We start from the raw sequence: 12,023 nt of genomic DNA, 5'->3' as shown, positions 1-12,023 counted from the left end.
CGAATTCCAAAATTGATCAATGATGTTTCAGAAATTTCCCAAAGGGAATAACAAGCCGAGTGTTAAAAACTGCATTTACTCACATGTTTTGAGCAGGAACTGAAATGCTGTTAAAGTGCAATATCTAAGGGAACACTGACTCTGTCAAAGATGATCCAAATGGAATTGATGAAAAGTCCCAATTACAAACAACAGAATCAAAATAGGGTGAGGCGACACCCGGATTTGAACCAGGGACCTCTTGATCTGCAGTCAAATGCTCTACCACTGAGCTATATCCCCAGTTTTCCAGTAAAATCAGAATGACAAAATATCAGTACATCATGAAAGAGTGTGAGGCTCATACTAAGTTGTGCCAGAAAGTACAACCTTGAAACTGTGGAGCAGGAGAAGCAGTCCTTAATATTATTAATTAAAGGAAAACTGGATCATTTAAAAAACAGATTTATTTGTTTTATTGTTATTTTATTTGAATAGGCAGAGGTACATAGGACCAATGCCTCTACATACAATGATTGTTTTGAAACATTCTTAAAGGGGAAGAGGTTTTTACAGGACACCTTATCATTTGAGGATTGGTTACCACAATCACAGAGATGATGATGAAGTATGATTGTTTTGGGCCAAATTATGGTGGAAAAACATTTCTACGTACCACTACAATTCGGTATTTGGAAGGTACACCCAAACACCCCTTTGGAATACCTTCCATTTAATACATCAGAAAAAGCCATTTTGCATTTGCAAATGGCCTGATTCTTCAGACCAGCCTTCTTGCAACTGCAATGATAGTTCGTACATCTTGCACGTAGGCAGAGCTTTTAAGGAGAAATTAAATAGTTCCTATGTTGCACAAAAATGAAGTGCTTCAAACAAACACATACTTTGCATGCACAGAGAAGAGGTGGAATATATGTAAGACTGAAGACACAGGTGATATGAGAAATAGATTGACTGCTTCGCTGCCAAGTTTTATATGCCATTTCTTCAGTGCAATACAAGAAAGCACCAAACAGTATAACAAAGTTGTCAATTGGTTTAATAGTCCATTCCCTTTGTTTAGTGCTGTGAAAGGAAGAGCCGAATTCCAAAATTGATCAATGATGTTTCAGAAATTTCCCAAAGGGAATACCAAGCAGAGTGTTAAAAACTGCATTTACTCACAGGTTTTGAGAAGCAAACACTGTAATGCCATTAAAGTGCAATATCCAAGGGAACACTGACTCTGTCAAAGATGATCCAAATGGAATTGATGGAAAGTCCCAATTACAAACAACAGAATCAAAATAGGGTGAGGGGACACCAGGAACCTCTTGATCTTCAGTCAAATGCTCTACCACTGAGCTATATCCCCAGCTTTAAAGTGCAACCAGAATGACAAAATATCAGTACATCATGAAAGAGTGAGAGGATCATACTAAGTTGTTCCGGAAAGTACAACCTTGAAACTGTGGAACAGGAGAAGTAGTCCTTAATATTATTTATTAAAGGAAAACTGGATCATTTAAAAAACAGATATTTGTTTCATTGTTATTTTATTTGAATAGGCAGTGGTACATAGGACCAATGCCTCTACATACAATGATTGTTTTGAAACATTCTTAAAGGGGAAGAGGTTTTTACGGGACACCTTATCATTTGAGGATTGGTTACCACAATCACTGAGATGGTGATGAAGTATGATTGTTTTGGGCCAAATTATGGTGGAAAAACATTTCTACGTACCACTACAATTCGGTATTTGGAAGGTACACCCAAACACCCCTTTCGAATACCTTCCATTTAATACATCAGAAAAAGCCATTTTGCGTTTGCAAATGGCCTGATTCTTCAGACCAGCCTTCTTGCAACTGCAATGATAGTTCGTACATCTTGCACGTAGGCAGAGCTTTTAAGGAGAAATTAAATAGTTCCTATGTTGCACAAAAATGAAGTGCTTCAAACAAACACATACTTTGCATGCACAGAGAAGAGGTGGAATATATGTAAGACTGAAGACACAGGTGAAATGAGAAATAGATTGACTGCTTCGCTGCCAAGTTTTATATGCCATTTCTTCAGTGCAATACAAGAAAGCACCAAACAGTATAACAAAGTTGTCAATTGGTTTAATAGTCCATTCCCTTTGTTTAGTGCTGTGAAAGGAAGAGCCGAATTCCAAAATTGATCAATGATGTTTCAGAAATTTCCCAAAGGGAATACCAAGCCGAGTGTTAAAAACTGCATTTACTCACAGGTTTTGAGAAGCAAACACTGTAATGCCATTAAAGTGCAATATCCAAGGGAACACTGACTCTGTCAAAGATGATCCAAATGGAATTGATGGAAAGTCCCAATTACAAACAACAGAATCAAAATAGGGTGAGGGGACACCAGGAACCTCTTGATCTTCAGTCAAATGCTCTACCACTGAGCTATATCCCCAGCTTTAAAGTGCAATCAGAATGACAAAATATCAGTACATCATGAAAGAGTGTGAGCATTATACTAAGTTGTGCCAGAAAGTACAACCTTGAAACTGTGGAACAGGAGAAGTAGTCCTTAATATTATTTATTAAAGGAAAACTGGATCACTTAAAAAACAGATTTATTTGTTTCAATGTTATTTTATTTGAATAGGCAGTGGTACATAGGACCAATGCCTCTACATACAATGATTGTTTTGAAACATTCTTAAAGGGGAAGAGGTTTTTACGGGACACCTTATCATTTGAGGATTGGTTACCACAATCACAGAGATGATGATGAAGTATGATTGTTTTGGGCCAAATTATGGTGGAAAAACATTTCTACGTACCACTACAATTCGGTATTTGGAAGGTACACCCAAACACCCCTTTCGAATACCTTCCATTTAATACATCAGAAAAAGCCATTTTGCGTTTGCAAATGGCCTGATTCTTCAGACCAGCCTTCTTGCAACTGCAACGATAGTTCGTACATCTTGCACGTAGGCAGAGCTTTTAAGGAGAAATTAAATAGTTCCTACGTTGCACAAAAATGAAGTGCTTCAAACAAACACATACTTTGCATGCACAGAGAAGAGGTGGAATACATGTAAGACTGAAGACACAGGTGAAATGAGAAATAGATTGACTGCTTCGCTGCCAAGTTTTATATGCCATTTCTTCAGTGCAATACAACAAAGCACCAAACAGTATAACAAAGTTGTCACTTGGTTTAATAGTACATTCCCTTTGTTTAGTGCTGTGATAGGAAGAGCCGAATTCCAAAATTGATCAATGATGTTTCAGAAATTTCCCAAAGGGAATACCAAGCCGAGTGTTAAAAACTGCATTTACTCACAGGTTTTGAGAAGCAAACACTGTAATGCCATTAAAGTGCAATATCCAAGGGAACACTGACTCTGTCAAAGATGATCCAAATGGAATTGATAGAAAGTCCCAATTACAAACAACAGAATCAAAATAGGGTGAGGGGACACCAGGATTTGAACCAGGGACCTCTTGATCTGCAATCAAATGCTCTACCACTGAGCTATATCCCCAGCTTTAAAGTACAACCAGAATGACAAAATATCAGTACATCATGAAAGAGTGAGAGGATCATACTAAGTTGTTCCGGAAAGTACAACCTTGAAACTGTGGAACAGGAGAAGTAGTCCTTAATATGATTTATTAAAGGAAAACTGGATCATTTAAAAAACAGATATTTGTTTCATTGTTATTTTATTTGAATAGGCAGTGGTACATAGGACCAATGCCTCTACATACAATGATTGTTTTGAAACATTCTTAAAGGGGAAGAGGTTTTTACGGGACACCTTATCATTTGAGGATTGGTTACCACAATCACTGAGATGGTGATGAAGTATGATTGTTTTGGGCCAAATTATGGTGGAAAAACATTTCTACGTACCACTACAATTCGGTATTTGGAAGGTACACCCAAACACCCCTTTCGAATACCTTCCATTTAATACATCAGAAAAAGCCATTTTGCGTTTGCAAATGGCCTGATTCTTCAGACCAGCCTTCTTGCAACTGCAATGATAGTTCGTACATCTTGCACGTAGGCAGACCTTTTAAGGAAAATTTAATAGTTCCTACGTTGCACAAAAATGAAGTGCTTCAAACAAACACATACTTTGCATGCACAGAGAAGAGGTGGAATATATGTAAGACTGAAGACACAGGTGAAATGAGAAATAGATTGACTGCTTCGCTGCCAAGTTTTATACGCCATTTCTTCAGTGCAATACAAGAAAGCACCAAACAGTATAACAAAGTTGTCAATTGGTTTAATAGTCCATTCCCTTTGTTTAGTGCTGTGAAAGGAAGAGCCGAATTCCAAAATTGATCAATGATGTTTCAGAAATTTCCCAAAGGGAATAACAAGCCGAGTGTTAAAAACTGCATTTACTCACATGTTTTGAGCAGGAACTGAAATGCTGTTAAAGTGCAATATCTAAGGGAACACTGACTCTGTCAAAGATGATCCAAATGGAATTGATGAAAAGTCCCAATTACAAACAACAGAATCAAAATAGGGTGAGGCGACACCCGGATTTGAACCAGGGACCTCTTGATCTGCAGTCAAATGCTCTACCACTGAGCTATATCCCCAGTTTTCCAGTAAAATCAGAATGACAAAATATCAGTACATCATGAAAGAGTGTGAGGCTCATACTAAGTTGTGCCAGAAAGTACAACCTTGAAACTGTGGAGCAGGAGAAGCAGTCCTTAATATTATTAATTAAAGGAAAACTGGATCATTTAAAAAACAGATTTATTTGTTTTATTGTTATTTTATTTGAATAGGCAGAGGTACATAGGACCAATGCCTCTACATACAATGATTGTTTTGAAACATTCTTAAAGGGGAAGAGGTTTTTACAGGACACCTTATCATTTGAGGATTGGTTACCACAATCACAGAGATGATGATGAAGTATGATTGTTTTGGGCCAAATTATGGTGGAAAAACATTTCTACGTACCACTACAATTCGGTATTTGGAAGGTACACCCAAACACCCCTTTCGAATACCTTCCATTTAATACATCAGAAAAAGCCATTTTGCATCTGCAAATGGCCTGATTCTTCAGACCAGCCTTCTTGCAACTGCAATGATAGTTCGTACATCTTGCACGTAGGCAGAGCTTTTAAGGAGAAATTAAATAGTTCCTATGTTGCACAAAAATGAAGTGCTTCAAACAAACACAGACTTTGCATGCACAGAGAAGAGGTGGAATATATGTAAGACTGAAGACACAGGTGATATGAGAAATAGATTGACTGCTTCGCTGCCAAGTTTTATATGCCATTTCTTCAGTGCAATACAAGAAAGCACCAAACAGTATAACAAAGTTGTCAATTGGTTTAATAGTCCATTCCCTTTGTTTAGTGCTGTGAAAGGAAGAGCCGAATTCCAAAATTGATCAATGATGTTTCAGAAATTTCCCAAAGGGAATACCAAGCCGAGTGTTAAAAACTGCATTTACTCACAGGTTTTGAGAAGCAAACACTGTAATGCCATTAAAGTGCAATATCCAAGGGAACACTGACTCTGTCAAAGATGATCCAAATGGAATTGATGGAAAGTCCCAATTACAAACAACAGAATCAAAATAGGGTGAGGGGACACCAGGAACCTCTTGATCTTCAGTCAAATGCTCTACCACTGAGCTATATCCCCAGCTTTAAAGTGCAACCAGAATGACAAAATATCAGTACATCATGAAAGAGTGAGAGGATCATACTAAGTTGTTCCGGAAAGTACAACCTTGAAACTGTGGAACAGGAGAAGTAGTCCTTAATATTATTTATTAAAGGAAAACTGGATCATTTAAAAAACAGATATTTGTTTCATTGTTATTTTATTTGAATAGGCAGTGGTACATAGGACCAATGCCTCTACATACAATGATTGTTTTGAAACATTCTTAAAGGGGAAGAGGGTTTTACGGGACACCTTATCATTTGAGGATTGGTTACCACAATCACTGAGATGGTGATGAAGTATGATTGTTTTGGGCCAAATTATGGTGGAAAAACATTTCTACGTACCACTACAATTCGGTATTTGGAAGGTACACCCAAACACCCCTTTCGAATACCTTCCATTTAATACATCAGAAAAAGCCATTTTGCGTTTGCAAATGGCCTGATTCTTCAGACCAGCCTTCTTGCAACTGCAATGATAGTTCGTACATCTTGCACGTAGGCAGAGCTTTTAAGGAGAAATTAAATAGTTCCTATGTTGCACAAAAATGAAGTGCTTCAAACAAACACATACTTTGCATGCACAGAGAAGAGGTGGAATATATGTAAGACTGAAGACACAGGTGAAATGAGAAATAGATTGACTGCTTCGCTGCCAAGTTTTATATGCCATTTCTTCAGTGCAATACAAGAAAGCACCAAACAGTATAACAAAGTTGTCAATGGTTTAATAGTCCATTCCCTTTGTTTAGTGCTGTGAAAGGAAGAGCCGAATTCCAAAATTGATCAATGATGTTTCAGAAATTTCCCAAAGGGAATACCAAGCCGAGTGTTAAAAACTGCATTTACTCACAGGTTTTGAGAAGCAAACACTGTAATGCCATTAAAGTGCAATATCCAAGGGAACACTGACTCTGTCAAAGATGATCCAAATGGAATTGATGGAAAGTCCCAATTACAAACAACAGAATCAAAATAGGGTGAGGGGACACCCGGAACCTCTTGATCTTCAGTCAAATGCTCTACCACTGAGCTATATCCCCAGCTTTAAAGTGGAATCAGAATGACAAAATATCAGTACATCATGAAAGAGTGTGAGCATTATACTAAGTTGTGCCAGAAAGTACAACCTTGAAACTGTGGAACAGGAGAAGTAGTCCTTAATATTATTTATTAAAGGAAAACTGGATCATTTAAAAAACAGATATTTGTTTCATTGTTATTTTATTTGAATAGGCAGTGGTACATAGGACCAATGCCTCTACATACAATGATTGTTTTGAAACATTCTTAAAGGGGAAGAGGTTTTTACGGGACACCTTATCATTTGAGGATTGGTTACCACAATCACTGAGATGGTGATGAAGTATGATTGTTTTGGGCCAAATTATGGTGGAAAAACATTTCTACGTACCACTACAATTCGGTATTTGGAAGGTACACCCAAACACCCCTTTCGAATACCTTCCATTTAATACATCAGAAAAAGCCATTTTGCGTTTGCAAATGGCCTGATTCTTCAGACCAGCCTTCTTGCAACTGCAATGATAGTTCGTACATCTTGCACGTAGGCAGAGCTTTTAAGGAGAAATTAAATAGTTCCTATGTTGCACAAAAATGAAGTGCTTCAAACAAACACATACTTTGCATGCACAGAGAAGAGGTGGAATATATGTAAGACTGAAGACACAGGTGAAATGAGAAATAGATTGACTGCTTCGCTGCCAAGTTTTATATGCCATTTCTTCAGTGCAATACAAGAAAGCACCAAACAGTATAACAAAGTTGTCAATTGGTTTAATAGTCCATTCCCTTTGTTTAGTGCTGTGAAAGGAAGAGCCGAATTCCAAAATTGATCAATGATGTTTCAGAAATTTCCCAAAGGGAATACCAAGCCGAGTGTTAAAAACTGCATTTACTCACAGGTTTTGAGAAGCAAACACTGTAATGCCATTAAAGTGCAATATCCAAGGGAACACTGACTCTGTCAAAGATGATCCAAATGGAATTGATGGAAAGTCCCAATTACAAACAACAGAATCAAAATAGGGTGAGGGGACACCAGGAACCTCTTGATCTTCAGTCAAATGCTCTACCACTGAGCTATATCCCCAGCTTTAAAGTGCAATCAGAATGACAAAATATCAGTACATCATGAAAGAGTGTGAGCATTATACTAAGTTGTGCCAGAAAGTACAACCTTGAAACTGTGGAACAGGAGAAGTAGTCCTTAATATTATTTATTAAAGGAAAACTGGATCACTTAAAAAACAGATTTATTTGTTTCAATGTTATTTTATTTGAATAGGCAGTGGTACATAGGACCAATGCCTCTACATACAATGATTGTTTTGAAACATTCTTAAAGGGGAAGAGGTTTTTACGGGACACCTTATCATTTGAGGATTGGTTACCACAATCACAGAGATGATGATGAAGTATGATTGTTTTGGGCCAAATTATGGTGGAAAAACATTTCTACGTACCACTACAATTCGGTATTTGGAAGGTACACCCAAACACCCCTTTCGAATACCTTCCATTTAATACATCAGAAAAAGCCATTTTGCGTTTGCAAATGGCCTGATTCTTCAGACCAGCCTTCTTGCAACTGCAACGATAGTTCGTACATCTTGCACGTAGGCAGAGCTTTTAAGGAGAAATTAAATAGTTCCTACGTTGCACAAAAATGAAGTGCTTCAAACAAACACATACTTTGCATGCACAGAGAAGAGGTGGAATACATGTAAGACTGAAGACACAGGTGAAATGAGAAATAGATTGACTGCTTCGCTGCCAAGTTTTATATGCCATTTCTTCAGTGCAATACAACAAAGCACCAAACAGTATAACAAAGTTGTCACTTGGTTTAATAGTACATTCCCTTTGTTTAGTGCTGTGATAGGAAGAGCCGAATTCCAAAATTGATCAATGATGTTTCAGAAATTTCCCAAAGGGAATACCAAGCCGAGTGTTAAAAACTGCATTTACTCACAGGTTTTGAGAAGCAAACACTGTAATGCCATTAAAGTGCAATATCCAAGGGAACACTGACTCTGTCAAAGATGATCCAAATGGAATTGATAGAAAGTCCCAATTACAAACAACAGAATCAAAATAGGGTGAGGGGACACCAGGATTTGAACCAGGGACCTCTTGATCTGCAATCAAATGCTCTACCACTGAGCTATATCCCCAGCTTTAAAGTACAACCAGAATGACAAAATATCAGTACATCATGAAAGAGTGAGAGGATCATACTAAGTTGTTCCGGAAAGTACAACCTTGAAACTGTGGAACAGGAGAAGTAGTCCTTAATATGATTTATTAAAGGAAAACTGGATCATTTAAAAAACAGATATTTGTTTCATTGTTATTTTATTTGAATAGGCAGTGGTACATAGGACCAATGCCTCTACATACAATGATTGTTTTGAAACATTCTTAAAGGGGAAGAGGTTTTTACGGGACACCTTATCATTTGAGGATTGGTTACCACAATCACTGAGATGGTGATGAAGTATGATTGTTTTGGGCCAAATTATGGTGGAAAAACATTTCTACGTACCACTACAATTCGGTATTTGGAAGGTACACCCAAACACCCCTTTCGAATACCTTCCATTTAATACATCAGAAAAAGCCATTTTGCGTTTGCAAATGGCCTGATTCTTCAGACCAGCCTTCTTGCAACTGCAATGATAGTTCGTACATCTTGCACGTAGGCAGACCTTTTAAGGAAAATTTAATAGTTCCTACGTTGCACAAAAATGAAGTGCTTCAAACAAACACATACTTTGCATGCACAGAGAAGAGGTGGAATATATGTAAGACTGAAGACACAGGTGAAATGAGAAATAGATTGACTGCTTCGCTGCCAAGTTTTATACGCCATTTCTTCAGTGCAATACAAGAAAGCACCAAACAGTATAACAAAGTTGTCAATTGGTTTAATAGTCCATTCCCTTTGTTTAGTGCTGTGAAAGGAAGAGCCGAATTCCAAAATTGATCAATGATGTTTCAGAAATTTCCCAAAGGGAATAACAAGCCGAGTGTTAAAAACTGCATTTACTCACATGTTTTGAGCAGGAACTGAAATGCTGTTAAAGTGCAATATCTAAGGGAACACTGACTCTGTCAAAGATGATCCAAATGGAATTGATGAAAAGTCCCAATTACAAACAACAGAATCAAAATAGGGTGAGGCGACACCCGGATTTGAACCAGGGACCTCTTGATCTGCAGTCAAATGCTCTACCACTGAGCTATATCCCCAGTTTTCCAGTAAAATCAGAATGACAAAATATCAGTACATCATGAAAGAGTGTGAGGCTCATACTAAGTTGTGCCAGAAAGTACAACCTTGAAACTGTGGAGCAGGAGAAGCAGTCCTTAATATTATTAATTAAAGGAAAACTGGATCATTTAAAAAACAGATTTATTTGTTTTATTGTTATTTTATTTGAATAGGCAGAGGTACATAGGACCAATGCCTCTACATACAATGATTGTTTTGAAACATTCTTAAAGGGGAAGAGGTTTTTACAGGACACCTTATCATTTGAGGATTGGTTACCACAATCACAGAGATGATGATGAAGTATGATTGTTTTGGGCCAAATTATGGTGGAAAAACATTTCTACGTACCACTACAATTCGGTATTTGGAAGGTACACCCAAACACCCCTTTCGAATACCTTCCATTTAATACATCAGAAAAAGCCATTTTGCATCTGCAAATGGCCTGATTCTTCAGACCAGCCTTCTTGCAACTGCAATGATAGTTCGTACATCTTGCACGTAGGCAGAGCTTTTAAGGAGAAATTAAATAGTTCCTATGTTGCACAAAAATGAAGTGCTTCAAACAAACACAGACTTTGCATGCACAGAGAAGAGGTGGAATATATGTAAGACTGAAGACACAGGTGATATGAGAAATAGATTGACTGCTTCGCTGCCAAGTTTTATATGCCATTTCTTCAGTGCAATACAAGAAAGCACCAAACAGTATAACAAAGTTGTCAATTGGTTTAATAGTCCATTCCCTTTGTTTAGTGCTGTGAAAGGAAGAGCCGAATTCCAAAATTGATCAATGATGTTTCAGAAATTTCCCAAAGGGAATACCAAGCCGAGTGTTAAAAACTGCATTTACTCACAGGTTTTGAGAAGCAAACACTGTAATGCCATTAAAGTGCAATATCCAAGGGAACACTGACTCTGTCAAAGATGATCCAAATGGAATTGATGGAAAGTCCCAATTACAAACAACAGAATCAAAATAGGGTGAGGGGACACCAGGAACCTCTTGATCTTCAGTCAAATGCTCTACCACTGAGCTATATCCCCAGCTTTAAAGTGCAACCAGAATGACAAAATATCAGTACATCATGAAAGAGTGAGAGGATCATACTAAGTTGTTCCGGAAAGTACAACCTTGAAACTGTGGAACAGGAGAAGTAGTCCTTAATATTATTTATTAAAGGAAAACTGGATCATTTAAAAAACAGATATTTGTTTCATTGTTATTTTATTTGAATAGGCAGTGGTACATAGGACCAATGCCTCTACATACAATGATTGTTTTGAAACATTCTTAAAGGGGAAGAGGGTTTTACGGGACACCTTATCATTTGAGGATTGGTTACCACAATCACTGAGATGGTGATGAAGTATGATTGTTTTGGGCCAAATTATGGTGGAAAAACATTTCTACGTACCACTACAATTCGGTATTTGGAAGGTACACCCAAACACCCCTTTCGAATACCTTCCATTTAATACATCAGAAAAAGCCATTTTGCGTTTGCAAATGGCCTGATTCTTCAGACCAGCCTTCTTGCAACTGCAATGATAGTTCGTACATCTTGCACGTAGGCAGAGCTTTTAAGGAGAAATTAAATAGTTCCTATGTTGCACAAAAATGAAGTGCTTCAAACAAACACATACTTTGCATGCACAGAGAAGAGGTGGAATATATGTAAGACTGAAGACACAGGTGAAATGAGAAATAGATTGACTGCTTCGCTGCCAAGTTTTATATGCCATTTCTTCAGTGCAATACAAGAAAGCACCAAACAGTATAACAAAGTTGTCAATGGTTTAATAGTCCATTCCCTTTGTTTAGTGCTGTGAAAGGAAGAGCCGAATTCCAAAATTGATCAATGATGTTTCAGAAATTTCCCAAAGGGAATACCAAGCCGAGTGTTAAAAACTGCATTTACTCACAGGTTTTGAGAAGCAAACACTGTAATGCCATTAAAGTGCAATATCCAAGGGAACACTGACTCTGTCAAAGATGATCCAAATGGAATTGATGGAAAGTCCCAATTACAAACAAC

General features: G+C 37.6%; 5 non-coding genes across 5 annotated transcripts; all 5 read right to left on the bottom strand.

Annotated features, from left to right (window-relative positions):
• Positions 1–210: 210 nt before the first annotated feature.
• TRNAC-GCA (transfer RNA cysteine (anticodon GCA)) lies at positions 211–282 on the bottom strand. The gene has a single exon. It is a non-coding gene; the product is annotated as a tRNA-Cys (tRNA).
• A 3,154-nt stretch (positions 283–3,436) lies between these two features.
• Positions 3,437–3,508, bottom strand: TRNAC-GCA (transfer RNA cysteine (anticodon GCA)). Its single transcript has one exon. It is a non-coding gene; the product is annotated as a tRNA-Cys (tRNA).
• A 1,006-nt stretch (positions 3,509–4,514) lies between these two features.
• Positions 4,515–4,586, bottom strand: TRNAC-GCA (transfer RNA cysteine (anticodon GCA)). The gene has a single exon. It is a non-coding gene; the product is annotated as a tRNA-Cys (tRNA).
• A 4,223-nt stretch (positions 4,587–8,809) lies between these two features.
• On the bottom strand, positions 8,810–8,881 carry TRNAC-GCA (transfer RNA cysteine (anticodon GCA)). The gene has a single exon. It is a non-coding gene; the product is annotated as a tRNA-Cys (tRNA).
• A 1,006-nt stretch (positions 8,882–9,887) lies between these two features.
• TRNAC-GCA (transfer RNA cysteine (anticodon GCA)) lies at positions 9,888–9,959 on the bottom strand. The gene has a single exon. It is a non-coding gene; the product is annotated as a tRNA-Cys (tRNA).
• Positions 9,960–12,023: the final 2,064 nt, after the last annotated feature.

This window comes from Lissotriton helveticus, chromosome 1_2 (assembly GCF_964261635.1).
Source record: "Lissotriton helveticus chromosome 1_2, aLisHel1.1, whole genome shotgun sequence".
NCBI lineage: Eukaryota > Metazoa > Chordata > Amphibia > Caudata > Salamandridae > Lissotriton > Lissotriton helveticus.
The sequence above is the reverse complement of the archived record's forward strand: the minus strand, read 5'-3'. Positions and strand labels throughout refer to the sequence as shown.